Source organism: Saimiri boliviensis, chromosome 4, assembly GCF_048565385.1.
Source record: "Saimiri boliviensis isolate mSaiBol1 chromosome 4, mSaiBol1.pri, whole genome shotgun sequence".
Classification (NCBI taxonomy): domain Eukaryota; kingdom Metazoa; phylum Chordata; class Mammalia; order Primates; family Cebidae; genus Saimiri; species Saimiri boliviensis.
The window spans coordinates 149,294,673-149,310,389 of record NC_133452.1 but is presented as its reverse complement, the minus strand read 5'-3'; the positions used below and the strand labels follow the sequence as shown (position 1 = coordinate 149,310,389).

The following is a 15,717-nucleotide window of genomic DNA, read 5'->3' as shown; positions in this document are numbered from 1 at the left end:
GCCTGGGCAACAGAGCAAGACTCTGTCTCAAAATAAAGAAGCAAAATAAATAAAATAAAATATGCAGTCACAGGAGACACAAGAATAAAAAAGAATAAAATACATCTGTAAGATCTAGAGAATAGCCTCAGAAGGGCTAATCTAATAATTATAGGCTTTAAAGAGGAGGTAGAGAGAAATTAGGGTACAAAGTATACTTAAAGAGATAACAGAGAACTTCTCAAATCTAGAGAAAGGTATCAATATTTAAGTACAAGAAAGTTACAGAACGCCAAGCAGATTTAACCCAAACTTCTTTGGGTTTAATAACCAAACTCCTAAAGGTAAAGAACAAAGAAAGAATCCCAAAAGCAGCAAGAGAAAAGAAACAAATATGATACTCATAAGTTTGAACATGTCGGCAGTCAACCTCTCAGTGGAAACCTTACAGGTCAGGAGGGAGTGGCATGGCATTTATTTTTATTTACTAATTTTTTTTTTGTTTTTGAGACGAGATCTTGCTGTCACCCAGGCTGGAGTCTGGAGTTCAATGGCATGATCTCGGCTCACTGCAACCTCCGCTTCCCAGGTTCAAGCAATTCTCCTGCCTCAGTCTCCCGAGTAGCTGCGATTACAGGTGCGTGCCACCACACCCAGTTGATTTTTGTATTTTTAGTACAGATAGGGTTTAGCTGTGTTGGCTAGGCTGGTCTCAAACTGCTGACCTCAGGTGATCCGTCCACCTCAGGCTCCCAAAATGCTGGGATTACAGGTGTGACCCACCATCCCAGTCATGGCATTGCATATTTAAAGTGCTGAAGGAAAAAAAATTATCCTAGAACAGTATATCCAGCAAAAATATCCTTCAAACATGAAGGAGAAATCAAGACTTTCCCACTAGGGGATTTGATAAACACCAAACCTGTCCTATAAGAAGTGCTAAAGGGAGTTCTTCAACCCGAAAGAAAAGGACATTAATGACAAGAAACCACCTGAAGGTATAAAACTCACTGGTCTCTTAAATGATGCTGGGGAAACTGGATATCCATATACAGAAGAACATCCATATACAAAAATCAAATCAAAATGGATTAAGACCTATGTTTAAGACCTCAAAATATGAAACAGCTGTAAGAAAACACTGAGGAAACTCTCTGGAGCATTGGTCTAAGCATAGACTTCTTCAGTGATACCTCAAAAGCACAAGCAACCAAAGCAAAAATGGGCAAATAGGATCCCAACAAATGTAAACGCCTCTGTACAGCAAAGGAAGCAGCCAACGAGATGAAGAGATAACCGACAGAATGGGAGAAAACATATGCAAACCATCCATCTGACAAGGAATTAATAACTAGAACATATAAAGAGCTCAAACAACTCTATAGGAAAAAAATGCAATAATCTGATTAAACATGGGCAAAAGATCTGAACAGACATTTCTCAAAAGAAGATATGCAAAGGGCAAACAGGTATATAAAAAGGTGCTCAACATCACTGATCATCAGAAAAATGCAAAACAAAGCTACAATGAGATATCATCTCATCCAGTTAAAATGGCTTTTATCCAAAAGATAGACAATAATGAATGCTGGTGAGGATGTGGAGAAAAAGGGAACCCTTGTACAATACTGGTGGAAATACTGTATACGTAAGTTAGTAACATCACTATGGAGAACAATTTGGAGGTTCCTTTAAAAATCTAAAAATAAAACTACCATATGATCCAGCTATCCCATTGCTAGGTATTTCCCCACCTACCCCGAAAAAAAGGAAATCAGTATACTGAAGAGATACCTACACTCCCATATTTACTGGAGTGCTATTCACAGTAGTCAAGACTTGGAAGCAACCTAGGTGTCCATCAATAGCCAAGTGTCCATCAACAGAGGCTGAGAAACGTACTGAAGGGGCAGGGAGTGGGAATGGTTAATGGGTACAAAAATATTTAAATAGAATGAATAAAATCTGGTATTTGACAGCACATCAGGGTGACTAACAATCAACAATAACTTACTGTACATTTAGAAAAATAACTAGAAGAAAATAAAAGGATTACAGGCTGGGCAAGATGGCTCACACCTGCAATCCCAGCATTTTGGGAGGCCAAGGCAGGTGGATCACGAGGTCAGGAGTTCAAGACCAGCTTGGCCAAGATGGTAAAATCCCGTCCCTACTAAAAATAGAAAAATTAGCCAGGCGTGGCAGGCACCTGTAATCCCAGCAGCTCGGGAAGCTGACCCAGAGAACTGCTTGAACCCAGGAGGCAGAGGTTGCAGTGAACCAAGATCATCGTGCCACTGCACTCCAGCCCAGGCGATAGAGCAAGACTTCATCTCAAAAAAAAAAAAAGAAAGAAAGAAAATTAAAGGATTGAAAAAACAAAGAATAAACACTTGAGGTAGTGAAAACCCCATTTATCCTGATGTGATTATTATGCATTGTATACCCATATCAAAATATCTCACATACCCCATATATATATATATATATATATATATATATATATATATATGTACCTACTATATACCCATAAAAATAAAAAATACATACAATAATTTACTGTATATTTCAAAATAGCTGGAAGATTTTAAATAATCCCAACGCAAAGAAATGATAAATGTTGGAGGTGATGGATATGCTACATACCCTGCTTGATCATTACACATTATACGTATGTATCAAAATATATGTAATCCATAAATACGTATGATTATATGTAACGATAAAAATAATAATAGCTAACTTTTAAAACTCTGGGACAAGAAGTGTAAGAAAATGCTTTGCACTATCATCTAATGGCCAAATTGTTATTCAGTTTAACTAAACTGTCCCGTCATATACTTCTGGTATGCCACACTCCTTGCTGCTAATAGGACTCAGATCTATTCATCTATAGTATTTTATTTGTAATCGTCTTATGACAAATATAACACAAAATAGAAAGTCACATACATAATTCATCTTTTCTTATTTTAATAAAGGAGCTTTTAGTTCAAGTTAGAGAATCCCAAAGACTTAGCTTAAACAAAAAAGAGGAATTTACTAAAAGCTACAGAGGTGTCTCAGAGAGCACAGGAGGAAGCGCCCTTATGAGGGACAAGCACTAGAAGGTTCTCACAAACTGAGGTCATTTGCTCAGCATTCTCTGTTTCTCTCTGCACACTTGCTCCACTTTCCTTCACGCTTCTCTCTGTAGATTGCTCCTCCTCCCCCCAGCTTTCTAAAACAAAAAACTTAAAAAACACAACATAGAATCTCTGCCCTAAATTGAGTTCAAGTGTCAGCCCCAGAAGCAGTATTACCCAGGGGCAGGAGTAGGTACAGTGAACATGGATATAGGGCCTATCCCTGAGAGGACATGAGTGTTTTTATTTTTTATGTATTGTAGAGATAGGGTCTTGCTTTGTTGCCCAGGCTGGTCTCAAACTCCTGGTTCAAGTGATCCTCCTGCCTTGGCCTCCCAAAGTGCTGGGATTACAGGTGTGAGCCACCATGCCCAGCTGACATGGGTGTTTTTTGAGACTAAAGGGGAGTGGAGGGAATAGCCTCGGAAAAGATCCCCAGTTTTGGTATCTCTCCTCTACCTTTATTAGACAATAGGCTCTTGGAGGATGGCCTCTACCACAGGAGTCACCAAAAAAAAAAAAAAAAAAAAAACCCAGGCAGGCAATTGTTTTGTTAGATCATGTCTAACCAAAACCTTCACTCTTCTTTTGCTCTGCCTTGATTCCTTTAAAACACAGGCCTGACCTTTGATAAAGGTCCACACTGCAAGAAGTCCTCCAGCTCTAGAGCAAAGGAACTACTTAGAGACAGGGCAAGAAGGGGTCATAAGAGGATAGGAGTTGTATCTTCCCTTTTAGGAAAAAGAACACCTGTAAAAGTAAGGCAAGTTCAACATATCCAGTGGAATTATTCTAGTTAACGATATGTGATTGCCACACTGCTGCCTTCTCAAGAGGGATCATTCAAACTCCTCAAAATCTGCTGAGGAGTTGTGAAAAAATACAGATTGCCAAGGATTCATCCCAGATATCCCAAAATCAATCTCCAGGGATTGTGCTTATTCATTTTTTTAAGCTCCCTAGATGATTCTGATATACATACAGAGTTGGAAAAGACAAAAAGAAGTGAAAAAAAAAAAAAAGCTGAGTGCTGCTGCCAAGGAGAATGGCCAAGGAAAAGAAGAAAGGGGTTAGCAGTGGAGTGCACATGGGGGACAGAAAGAACAATAGTTCTGGTCAACAACAGTTGGCCAGAGAGCCTGGGAAGACTCCACTTGAGAAAAGGCAGCATAATGCAAAATCAGTATTTACTAATGAGACAGCGCAGGTATGCATGAAAGCGGAGCGAGAAAGAAACTGGCCGGACATTGCTGATAAGTGCAACAATGCTTCAGGAGGACCATGGACATGATGACCGGCATAATGAATAGTCAGAAGTGGACATAAAGAATGATTATATCTTGCTCCAAGTAGAACTGTATCATGTCTGGTTAACAGACTGGTTTAATATAGTACTTACTAAGTATTCAGAACTCATTTTCTTGTATACAATGAGTGGAAGAGAAGTGGAAAGTTATCTAATAGAAAATAAAGCATCACCCTTTACATGGTATTGGTAAGAGAGCACCAAATAATGGCAGAGGGCTGTATGCAGGTGTATGTGCTGGGAGCGGGAAAGGCACCTGTATAACCATAAATATAGACCAATCTAATCCGGACTCTGGGCTCTAATAACTAACTTCTCCCAGGTGTAGTTTTGGGGGAGAGGGGAAGGAAGAAGTAAAACCACTAAAACCCAGGCAGCCTTTTACTGAAAAAGGTTTACCCATTGCACCCTGCCTGCCTACAGCGGACTTCTTACAGAAGTATAGCTTATACAATTCCTCCCACCCAGACCCAAAAGGCACATATCAGAAACTTCTTAACTCTTATTCTGTGGGCATGAGTCTAGAATCATGTCCTGGGATTTAGTAAGACAGAAACAGTAGAGAGTGAGAAAAGAAAGGAGAGGTGAGGGGCAAAGGACAGTCTACAAAACACCGATTGTTAAGGCCGGCCGCAGTGGCTCAAGCCTGTAATCCCAGCACTTTGGGAGGCCGAGGCGGGTGGATCACGAGGTCGAGAGATCGAGACCATCCTGGTCGACATGGTGAAACCCCATCTCTACTAAAAATACAAAAAAACTAGCTGGGCATGGTGGCGCGTGCCTGTAATCCCAGCTACTCAGGAGGCTGAGGCAGGAGAATTGCCTGAGCCCAGGAGGCGGAGGCTGCGGTGAGCCGAGATGGCACCATTGCACTCCAGCCTGGGTAACAAGAGCGAAACTCTGTCTCAAAAAAAACAAAAACAAAAACAAAAAAACACCGATTGTTAAAACGAGTACTGTACTTTTTCAGCTTAAAAGGAAGTTTATGTCTTGCTTCAGTATCACATTGTATGTCAGAATAACTAGCCAGCAATAGAAGGTGTGTATTCTGAGATAAGCGAAAGAGCAATCACTTCTGTGTGCCAATAACAGCATTTGTTCAAATGAAGATTTTCATGAAACACACCGTAAATTGTTTTCCATGTACGAAAAACATGCTGGCAGCAGAAGGCTGTGATAGTAAATGAACTTGAGTGATGGACTGTCACCATCAACATGCCACAGATCCAGAGGAGAATTACAACTTCACCTTCAGTTGTACAGTTCTCAGTTCACAAAGTGCTTTATATTCAATGTCTCATTTAGTCCTCACAATCCATCTGAATTAGACCAACAATCATTATTTCCATTTTCTAAATAAGAAAATACAGGCACACAGTGACTCATAATGCTTGAAGAAACCAGCTACGTAAGACAGAGCAATGAATTTTACCACTGTATCAAATGTCTCAGATTTTCATTGTGACAATATGACTAAAACACAAAGCACTACCACCTAGAGAAGGAGAATACGATTTCACTACTTGCTATGGTTTGAATGCTTGTGTGCCCCCAAAATTCATACATTGAAACTTAATCCCCAATGTGATAGTATTTGCAGGTGGAGCCTTTGGCAGGTGATTAGGTCATAGGGTGCAGTCCTCACTAATGTGATTAATGCATTTATTAAAATAATACCCCAGAGAGCTCCCTCACTCCTTCCCCTTCTGTTGTGTTCAGGCACAGTAGGAAGACAGCCAACTATGAACCAGGACGCAGACCCTCATCAGAAACTAAATCTGCCAGTGCCCTGATCTTGGACTTCCCAGCCCCCTAGAACCATGAGAAATAAACTTCTGTCGATAATAAGCTGCCCAGTCTATGGTATTTCTGATAAAGCAGCCCAAACAGACTAAGACACGCTACCCAAGGTATTTTCAGTCCAAAAGCCTAGGTGCAGCATAACCACAAATTCTTATCTTTGTAAACTGTGGAATCATTCCAATGGAATTATATAATCTCACATTCATGACAGTATCTAAGTAGCTAGTTGACTGGCTCAATAACAATTTCACATTTATGTAAAAGCTCTTTTCCATTTTAAATCCATTTTCAATCTTTTACCTTATTTCCATTGAATTCTGAAGGCAGAAAAGGCTCATCTGTAAGATAACATGTCCAAGTCCTCAATGTAGACTAAATCCAGTAAGAAACGCTCTTCAAATTCTTAAAATTCTCCCTCTACTGCACACCCCTTTCTCAATAACACACTAGGCAATGCTAGAAGCCCCTGGAGTTACCACTACCAAATCAACACAAATTTGAACAATAGTACCTCCAAATCCAAAACTTTTTTATCCAATAATCATAAGACATTTCAAGTTGCCTTTTAAAATCTCTTTGTTCTCTTCTTTTGGTGATCACAACATTGCCATGGATCCACCAAATATCACCATTATTACAGATGATGATGACCAAATTTTTCATCCATACCTTCCACCATTCTTGAACCCCAAAAGGGAATTTCTACCTGGCTAGTTTGAAGACATCTCAAGAACTGTGAGTGAGTGAGTGAGTGAGTGAGTGAATAGGCGGGGGTGTGGAGAGGGCACGAGCCCGTGCGTGTCTGCTGTTTGTCTTCATCCAACAGTCCTTTAGGAGTACTACATTCTCTCCCCATCTCTATGGTAGAAAAGAGTTCCTCTTCAGAATTTTGTGCCCACTTGACCTTATCCCAGTGCTACAGATTCTATTTTATATAAAACCTCTCAAAACACACACACACACACACACACACACACACACACACACACACACACAAAACAAACAAAAACAAACAAACAAACAAATAATAATAATAAAATAAAACCTCTCACATCTGTTCCCTTCTCTACATTCCTAGGGCCATTTTCTATCCTAGATCACATCCTTGTATCTGTCAACTGGATTGTCATAATAATTTCTTATATCTCAAAGGCATGTTAGACCACAATGTTCTTCCACGAATCCTAACTCAAGAACTTATTTCTGACTTCAGCACATTAACCTCTATATGCTTGTTTCCTATTCTATAAAATGTGAATAAGTACCCACTCTTAAAGGGTATGTGGTAATTACAAGTTAATACATGTAATAAGCTAAAAAGAATGCCTGAAGGCCAGGCGTGGTGGCTCAAGCCTGTAATCCAGCACTTTGGGAGGCCGAGGCGGGTAGATCACGAGATCAAGACCATCCTGGTCAACATGGTGAAACCCCGTCTCTACTAAAAATACAAAAAATTAGCTGGGCATGGTGGCACGTGCCTGTAATCCCAGCTACTCAAGAGGCTGAGGCAGGAGAATTGCCTGAATCCAGGAGGCGGAGGTTGCGGTGAGCTGAGATCATGCCATTGCACTCCAGCCTGGGTAACAAGAGCAAAAACTCCGTCTCAAAAAAAAAAAAAAAAAGAAAGAAAGAAATGCCTGAAACATAAGTACTCATCAAATATTAGCACTACGACCATTTCTTAGGCTCCAGCCTCCTCCCCTCTGAGACAAACAACACAGACATGAGACTACTATCACTGTAACTGAGAATCTTAAGCATTATTAATACATAAGTTTTAAATTGTTCCATAATACTACTAATTCAACATGACCTATTTTGGGTAATTCTTTAGCACCTCAAGCTCACCTCTATCCTCCACAGCACTGACTGCCTTCCCTATGAGACACAAGTTTCTTAAGGAAACATATGATTCAATCAGTTTTCCAGTATGTTCACTATGCGTTAAAACAGCACCTGGCACAAAGCAGATACTCCAAACAAATAAACCAACTGTTATTCTCCCTATCCCCAACGCCAAAACTACCCATGAATTTAAAGATTTAATGAATGTGACCAATTGAACCATTACAGAGTTCAATGTTTGCTCTGAAGAGTCCTACTATATAATACAGTGGCTAACGTATGGCAAGAACTGCTGGGGCCCTTTCACAAAATTACCAAACAACCCTCAACCAAACTGACCTGAGATGTACAGAACATTTCACTCAACAGCAGAATAAACATTCTCTTCAGTTATATATGGGATGTTCACAAAGATAAACCATATACTGGCCAGGGATGGTGGCTCACGCCTGTAATCTCAGCACTCTGGAAGGCTGAGGTGGGCAGATCAACTGAGGTCAGGAGTTCAAGATCAGCCTGGCCAACATGGTGAAACCCCATGTTTATTAAAAATACAAAAATTTGCCAGGCATGGCATCACACACTTGCAATCCCAGCTACTTGGGAGACTAAGGCACAAGAACCACTTGAACCTGGGAGGCGGAGGTTGCAGTAAGCCGAGAACGCGCCACTGCACTCCAGCCTGGGTGACAGAGAGAGATCCTGTCTTTAAAGAAAAAAAAAAAAAGGAGAGAAACCATGTTCTATATCATAAGTCCCATTGAATATAAGAGTAAACCCTCCTAAATTTTATCATATAAAATACATTGTATGACCATAAAAAGTCAAATTAGAAACTCATAACAAAATATCTGGAAAACAACAAATATTCAAACTTTAACAATACACTTCTAAATACCATGGTTCAAAGAAGAAATCACAAGTAAAATTAGAAAATATCTTGAATTGAATAAAAATTTAAAAGTCAAAATAAATACTTAGAAACAATTATAATTAAATGTCAGCCAGTCACGGTGCCTCACGCCTGTAATCTCAACTACTCAGGAGGCTGAGGCAGGAGAATCACTTGAACCCAGGAGGTGGAGGCTGCAGTGAGCCAAGATTGCACCACTGCACTGCAGCCTGACAACACAGTGAGACTCCATCTCAAGAAAAGAAAAAAGAAAAATCTTAAGTATTTAGTAAATTAATTCCTACAGTATAGAAAACAGATAACATGTTATGACCAAAGAAGGTTTATCTGAGAAATTCAGGGTTACTTTAACATTTGAAACGCAATGTAATCCACCATAAGTAACAGACTTAAAAGAGAAAAAATACAGCCAAGCATGGTAGCTCATGCCTGTAGTCCCAGCACTTTGGGAGGCCAAGGTGGGTGCATCACCTGAGGTCAGTAGTTTAAAACCCGCCTGGTCAACACAGCAAAACCCCTTCTCTACTAAAAATACAAAAATTAGTGGTGGTGCACACCTGTAATCCCAGCTACTTGGGAGGCTGAGGCACGAGAATCACTTCAACCCGGGAGGCAGAGGTTGCAGTGAGCCAAGATCACACCACTGCATTCCAGCCTGGGTGACAGAGTCAGACTCCGTCTCAAAAAAGAAAAAACCAGGAGAAAAAAATGCATGATCATCTCAATAAATACAGATAAAACATTTGAAAAACATCCAATATCCACCTCTGATTTTAAAAAGAAAAATCTCGGGATTTCCCTTTCTGGAATCCCCTCCCACGACAGCGTGGGAGCTGGCTTCTCTCTCTCTCTCTCTCTCTCTCTCTCTCCTTTTCTTTCTCTCTCTGCCTAATAAATTGCTTTTCTGCAAAAGCAAATAAAATAAAATAAAATAAAATAAAAATTAGAAAAATCTCAACAAAGTAGAAACAGAAGGGATATTTTCTTCCTAAATTTGATAAAGAATATCTATAAAAAGACTACAGCTAATATTTAATGGTAAAAGACTAAATGTTTTACTCCAAAAAATCTGGGAGGAAAGTCCACTCTCATTCCTTTCTTGCAACATTGTAAGGCCCTAGCAAGTGCAATGCGGCAAAAGCAAAAAGACAAATGCACACATTGGGAAGAAAACCACCTTTTTTTTTTTTTTTTTTAATTATATTTGGGCTCTGGGGTACATTCGCACATCCTACATCCTGCAGGATTGTTGCTTAGGTACATACATGCCATGGTGGTTTGCTGTCTCCATCCCCACCACACCACACCCCCAACCCATCACCTACATCAGGCATTTCTCCTGGTGTTATCCCTCCCCATCCTCCCCGACCCCCAACACAGTCTCTCCCCTTCCCTCCCCTCCCCCAACTAGCCCTGTAAATATTTTTCCCTTCCCTGTGCCCATGTGTTATCATTGTTCAACACCCACCTTTGAGTGAGATCATGCAGTGTTTGGTTTTCTATTATTGTGTCAGTTTGCTGAGAACGATGGTTTCTAGATTCATCCATGTCTCTACAAAGGATATGAACTCATCGTTTTTTATGGCTGCATAATATTCCATGGTGCATATGTGCCACATTTTCTCTGTTCAGTCTATCATCGATGGGCATTTGGGTTGGTTCCAGGTCTTTGCTATCGTAAACAGCACCACAATGAACACGTGTGCATGTGTCTTTATAATAGAATGATTTATAATCCTTTGGGTATATACCCAGTAATGGGATTGCTGGGTCAAATGGAATTTCTATTTCTAGATCCTTGAGGAATTGCCACACTGTCTTCCATAATGGTTGAACTAATTTACACTCCCCCCAACAGTGTAAAAGTGTTCCAGTTTTTCCACATCCTCTCCAGCATCTGTTGTCTACAGATTTTTTAATGATCACCATTCTAATTGGCATGAGTGGTATCTCAATGTAGTTTTGATTTGCATTTCTCTGATGACCAGGGATGATGAGCATTTTTTCATGTTTGCTGGCCGCATATTTGTCTTCTTTTGCAAAGTGCCTGTTCATATCCTTTGCCCACTTTTGAATGGGGTTCCTTTTTTTTTCTTGTAAATCTGCTTTAGTTCTTTGTAGATTCTGGATATTAGCCCTTTGTCTGATGGATTGCAAAATTTTTTTTCTATTCTGTTGGTTGCTGGTTTACTCTAATGATTGTTTCTTTTGCTGTGCAGAAACTCTTAAGTTTAATTAGATCCCATTTGTCTATTTTGGCTTTTGTTGCTGTTGCTTTTGGTGTTTTAGTCATGAAGTCCTTGCCTGTGCCTATGTCCTCAATGGTTTTGCCTAGGTTTCCTTCTAAGGTTTTTATGGTGTTAGTTCTTATGTTTAAACCTTTAATCCATCTGGATTTAATTTTTGTATAAAGTGTTAAGGAAGGGTTCCAGTTTCAGCTTCCTGCATATGGCTAGTCAGTTTTCCCAACACCATTTATTAAACAGGGAATCCTTTCCCCATTGCTTGTTTTTGTCCGGTTTGTCAAAGATCAGATGGTTAGAGATATGTAGCATTGCTTTGGAGGCCTCTGTTCTGTTCCATTCATCTATATCTCTGTTTTGGTACCAATACCATGCTGTTTTGATTACTGTAGCCTTGCAGTATAGTTTGAAGTCAGGTAGTATGCCTCCAGCTTTGTTCTTTTTGCTTAAGATTGTCTTTGCTATGCGGGCTCTCTTTTGGTTCTATATGAAGTTTAAAGTGGTTTTTTCCAGTTCTGTGAAGAAGGTCAATGGTAGCTTGATGGGGATGGCACTGAATCTATAAATTACTTTGGACATTATGGGCATTTTCACAATATTGATTCTTCCTAAGCATGAGGATGGAATGTTTTTCTATCTGTTTGTGTCCTCTCTTATTTCCTTGAGCAGTGGTTTGCAGTTCTCCTCAAAGAGATCTTTTACATCCTAACATTCCTAGGTATTTTATTCTCTTTGTAGCAATTGTAAATAAGAGTTTGCTAATGATTTGGCTCTCTGTTTGTCTGTTATTGGTGTATAGGAATGCTTGTGATTTCTGCACATTGATTTTCTATCTAGAGACTTTGCCAAAGTTGCTTATCAGCTTAAGGAGGTTTGGGGCTGAGATGATGGGATCTTCTAAATATACGATCATGTTGTCTGCAAATAGGGACAATTTGACTTCTTCTTTTCCTAATTGAATGCCCTTTATTTCTTTTTCTTGCCTAATTGCTCTGGCTAGAACTTCCAATACTGTATTGAATAGGAGTGGTGAGAGAGGGCATCCTTGTCTAGTGCCAGTTTTTAAAGGGAATGCTTCCAGTTTTTGCCCATTCAGTATGATAATGGCTGTGAGTTTCTCATAAATCACTTTTATTGTTTTGGGATACGTTCCATCGATATCTAGTTTATTGAGGGTTTTTAGCATAAAGGGCTGTTGAATTTTGTCAAAGGCCTTCTTCTGCATCTATTGAGAAAATTATGTGGTTTTTGTCTTTGGTTCCGTTTATGTGGTGAATTACGTTTATAGATTTGCGTATGTTGAATCAGCCTTGCATCCCTGGGATGAAGCCTACTTGCTCGTGGTGGATAAGCTTTTTGATGTGCTGTTGGATTCAGTTTGCCAGTATTTTATTGAGGATTTTTGCATCAATGTTCATCATGGATATTGTCTGTACTTTTTTTAGTTGTGTCTCTGCCAGATTTTGGTATCAGGATGATGGTCTCATAGAAATGGTTAGGGAGGAGTCCCTCTTTTTGTATTGTTTGGAATAGTTTCAACAGGAATGGTACCAGCTCTTCTTTGTATATGTGGTAGAATTCGGCTGTGAACCCGTCTGGACCTAGACTTTTTTTGGTTGGTAGGCCAAATTGCTGCCTTGACTTCAGACCTTGTTATTGGTTTATTCAGGGTTTCAACTTCTTATTGGCTTCGTCTGGTGAGTGTGCAAGTGTCCAGGAAGTTATCTAAGAAAACCACTTTCAACTGTAGTTACCTCAAGTCTTCTGAGTAGAATCCCACATCATACATAATAATTACCTCAAAGTGGTTCACAAACTTAAAAGTTAAACCTAAAATGTAAAATTCTGAGAACAAAGAAGAAAATCTTTGTGACCATGGAGTATGCAACAATTTCATGGGGCAGGAAAAGCAAGAAAAGAAAAAAAATGGATTTCTCTACAAATAACAAGTATGTTTATTAGATCTATATTAATTAGCTCAATTTTGCCATTCTATAATGTGTATGTATTTTAAAACATCATGTTGTACACCACAAATGTATATAATTTTTATTACTCAATTAAAAACTCTATTTCATTTTTAAGAGACGAGGGTCTCACTATGTTGCTCAGATTCATCTAGAACTCCAGGGTTCAAGCAATCCATTCCCTGTGGCCTCCCAAAGTGCTGGAATTAAAAACAGGCCTGAGTCACCACAGCCAGCCTAAAAAATTTTTAAAGAATAACTTTGGCCGGGCATGGTGACTCATGCCTGTAATCTCAGCACTATGGGAGGCCGAAGCAGGCATATCATGAGGTCAAGAGATCGAGACTATCCTGGCCAACATGGTGAAACCACATCTCTACTAAAAACACAAAAATTAGCTGGGTGTGGTTGCACACAACTTTAGTCCCAGCCCCTCAGGAGGCTGAGGCAGGAGAATTACTTGAATCCAGGAGGTGGAGGTTGCAGTCAGCTGAGATCATGCCACCACACTTCAGCCTGGCGACAGAGCAAGCCTGTGTCTCAAAAAAAAAAAAAAAGAATAACTTTATAGCTGGGCGTGGTGGCTCACACCTGTAATCCCAGCACTTTGGGAGGCCCAGGCAGGCAGATCACATGAGGTCAGGAGTTCAAGACCAGCCTGGCCAAATGGTGAAACCCCATCTCTACTAAAAACACAAAAATTAGCCAGGTTTGGTGATGCACACCTGTAATCTCAGCTACTTCTGAGGCTGAGGCAGGTGAATTACTTGAACCCAGGAGGCAGAGGTTGCAGTAAGCTGAGATCATGCCACTGCACTCCAGCCTGGGCAACAGAGACTCCATCAAAAAAAACCAAGGAACTTTATATGTAATACCTTAAAAACATGATAAGCAGGACTTATCACACAGAAACAACACAAAACAAATGACAATTAAAAATAAATAAAAGGGCAGCTGGGTGCAGTGGCTCATGCTTGTAATCTCAGCACTTTGGGAGGCAGAAGCAGGTGCATCACCTGAGGTCAGGAGTTCAAGATCAGCCTGGCCAACAAAAATACTCTGTCTCTACTACAAATACAAAAATTAGCCAGAATGGTGGCACACACCTGTAATTCCCAGCTACTGGGGAGACTGAAGCAGGGCAATCATTTGAACCCAGGAGACAGAGTTTATAGTCAGCCGAGATTGTGCCACTGCACTCCAGCCTGGGTGACAAAGCAAGACTTCGTCTCAAAAAAATAAAAATAAAAAGGCAAGCTACAGAACGAAGAAAATCCTTACAAAACACATATGATAAAACAAACAAACAAACAAACTTGTATCCAGAATATATAAAGAGTTGTTACAACTCGATAAAAGACAAGTAACATAATTTTTTTAAATGAGTAGAAAAAACTTGTACAGATGCTTTACACAGAAGGTAGAAAGAATGGCAAATTACACATAAAAGATGTTAAAAATCATTAGCCATTAAGGAAACAAAAATCAAAAGCATAATGAGTCACTACCCATCCACTAGGATGGCTAAATTAAAAACAGACGATATCATCAAATGTTGGTGATGGATGCGGAATAACTGGAACTCTCATGCATGGGTGCTGGCAATGCAAATGTTTGGCAGTTTCTTATAAAGTTACTCAAGAGAAATGAAAAGATACATCTACACCAAGATTTGCAACTGAATGTTAATAGTAAGAGGCCGGCTCAGAGGGCTTATGCCACCCAGCACTTTGCAAGGCTGAGGTGGGTGGATTATTTCAGGTCAGGAGTTTAAGATCAGCCTGACCAATATGGTGAAACCTCATCTCTACTAAAAATACAAAAAAAAAAAAAAAAAATTAGCCAGGCATGGTAGCAGGCGCCTATAATCCCAGCTACTCAGGAGGCTGAGGCAGGAGAATTTCTTGAACCCAGGAGGTGGAGGTTGCCGTGAGAGGAGATCATACCACTGTACTCCAGCTTGGGCAACAGAGCAAGACCCCATCTAAAAAATTAATAACAATAACAGCCAAAAGCTGGAAACGACTCTAATGTCCATCAATGAGTAAATGGATAAACAAATTGTGGTATATTTATACTATACAATGGAATACTCTTTCACAATAAGAATGTATTACTGATATGCAAAACAAAAATGGATTTCAAAAGCATTATGCAAGGTGAAAGAAGTCAAACACAAAAAGCAAGTTGTATGACTCAATTGACATCAGAAAGGTAAATTTATGTGTATGGAAAGCAGTTTGGGGCAGGTGTGGAGGCTCACGCCTGTAATCCTAGCATTTTGGGAGGCCAAGGCCAGCAGATCACTTGAGGTCAGGAGTTCAAGACCAGCCTGGCTACCAAGGTGAAATTCTGTCTCCACTAAAAATACAAAAATTAGCTGGGCATGGTGGAACACGCCTGTAATTCCAGCTATTCAGGAGTCTGAGGCACAAGAATCACTTGAACCCGGGAGATGGAGGTTGCAGTGAGCCAAGATTGCGCCACTGCATTCCAGCCTAGGCAATAGAGTGAGACTGTCTCCAAAAAAGAAGAA

At 39.9% G+C, this 15,717-nt stretch overlaps 1 protein-coding gene across 3 annotated transcripts in view; it reads right to left on the bottom strand.

Moving 5' to 3' along the window:
* SMIM13 (small integral membrane protein 13) overlaps positions 1 to 15,717 on the bottom strand; it is a 109,255-nt gene that overhangs the window by 76,801 nt on the left and 16,737 nt on the right. The gene's annotated exons all lie outside the window — the stretch shown is intronic.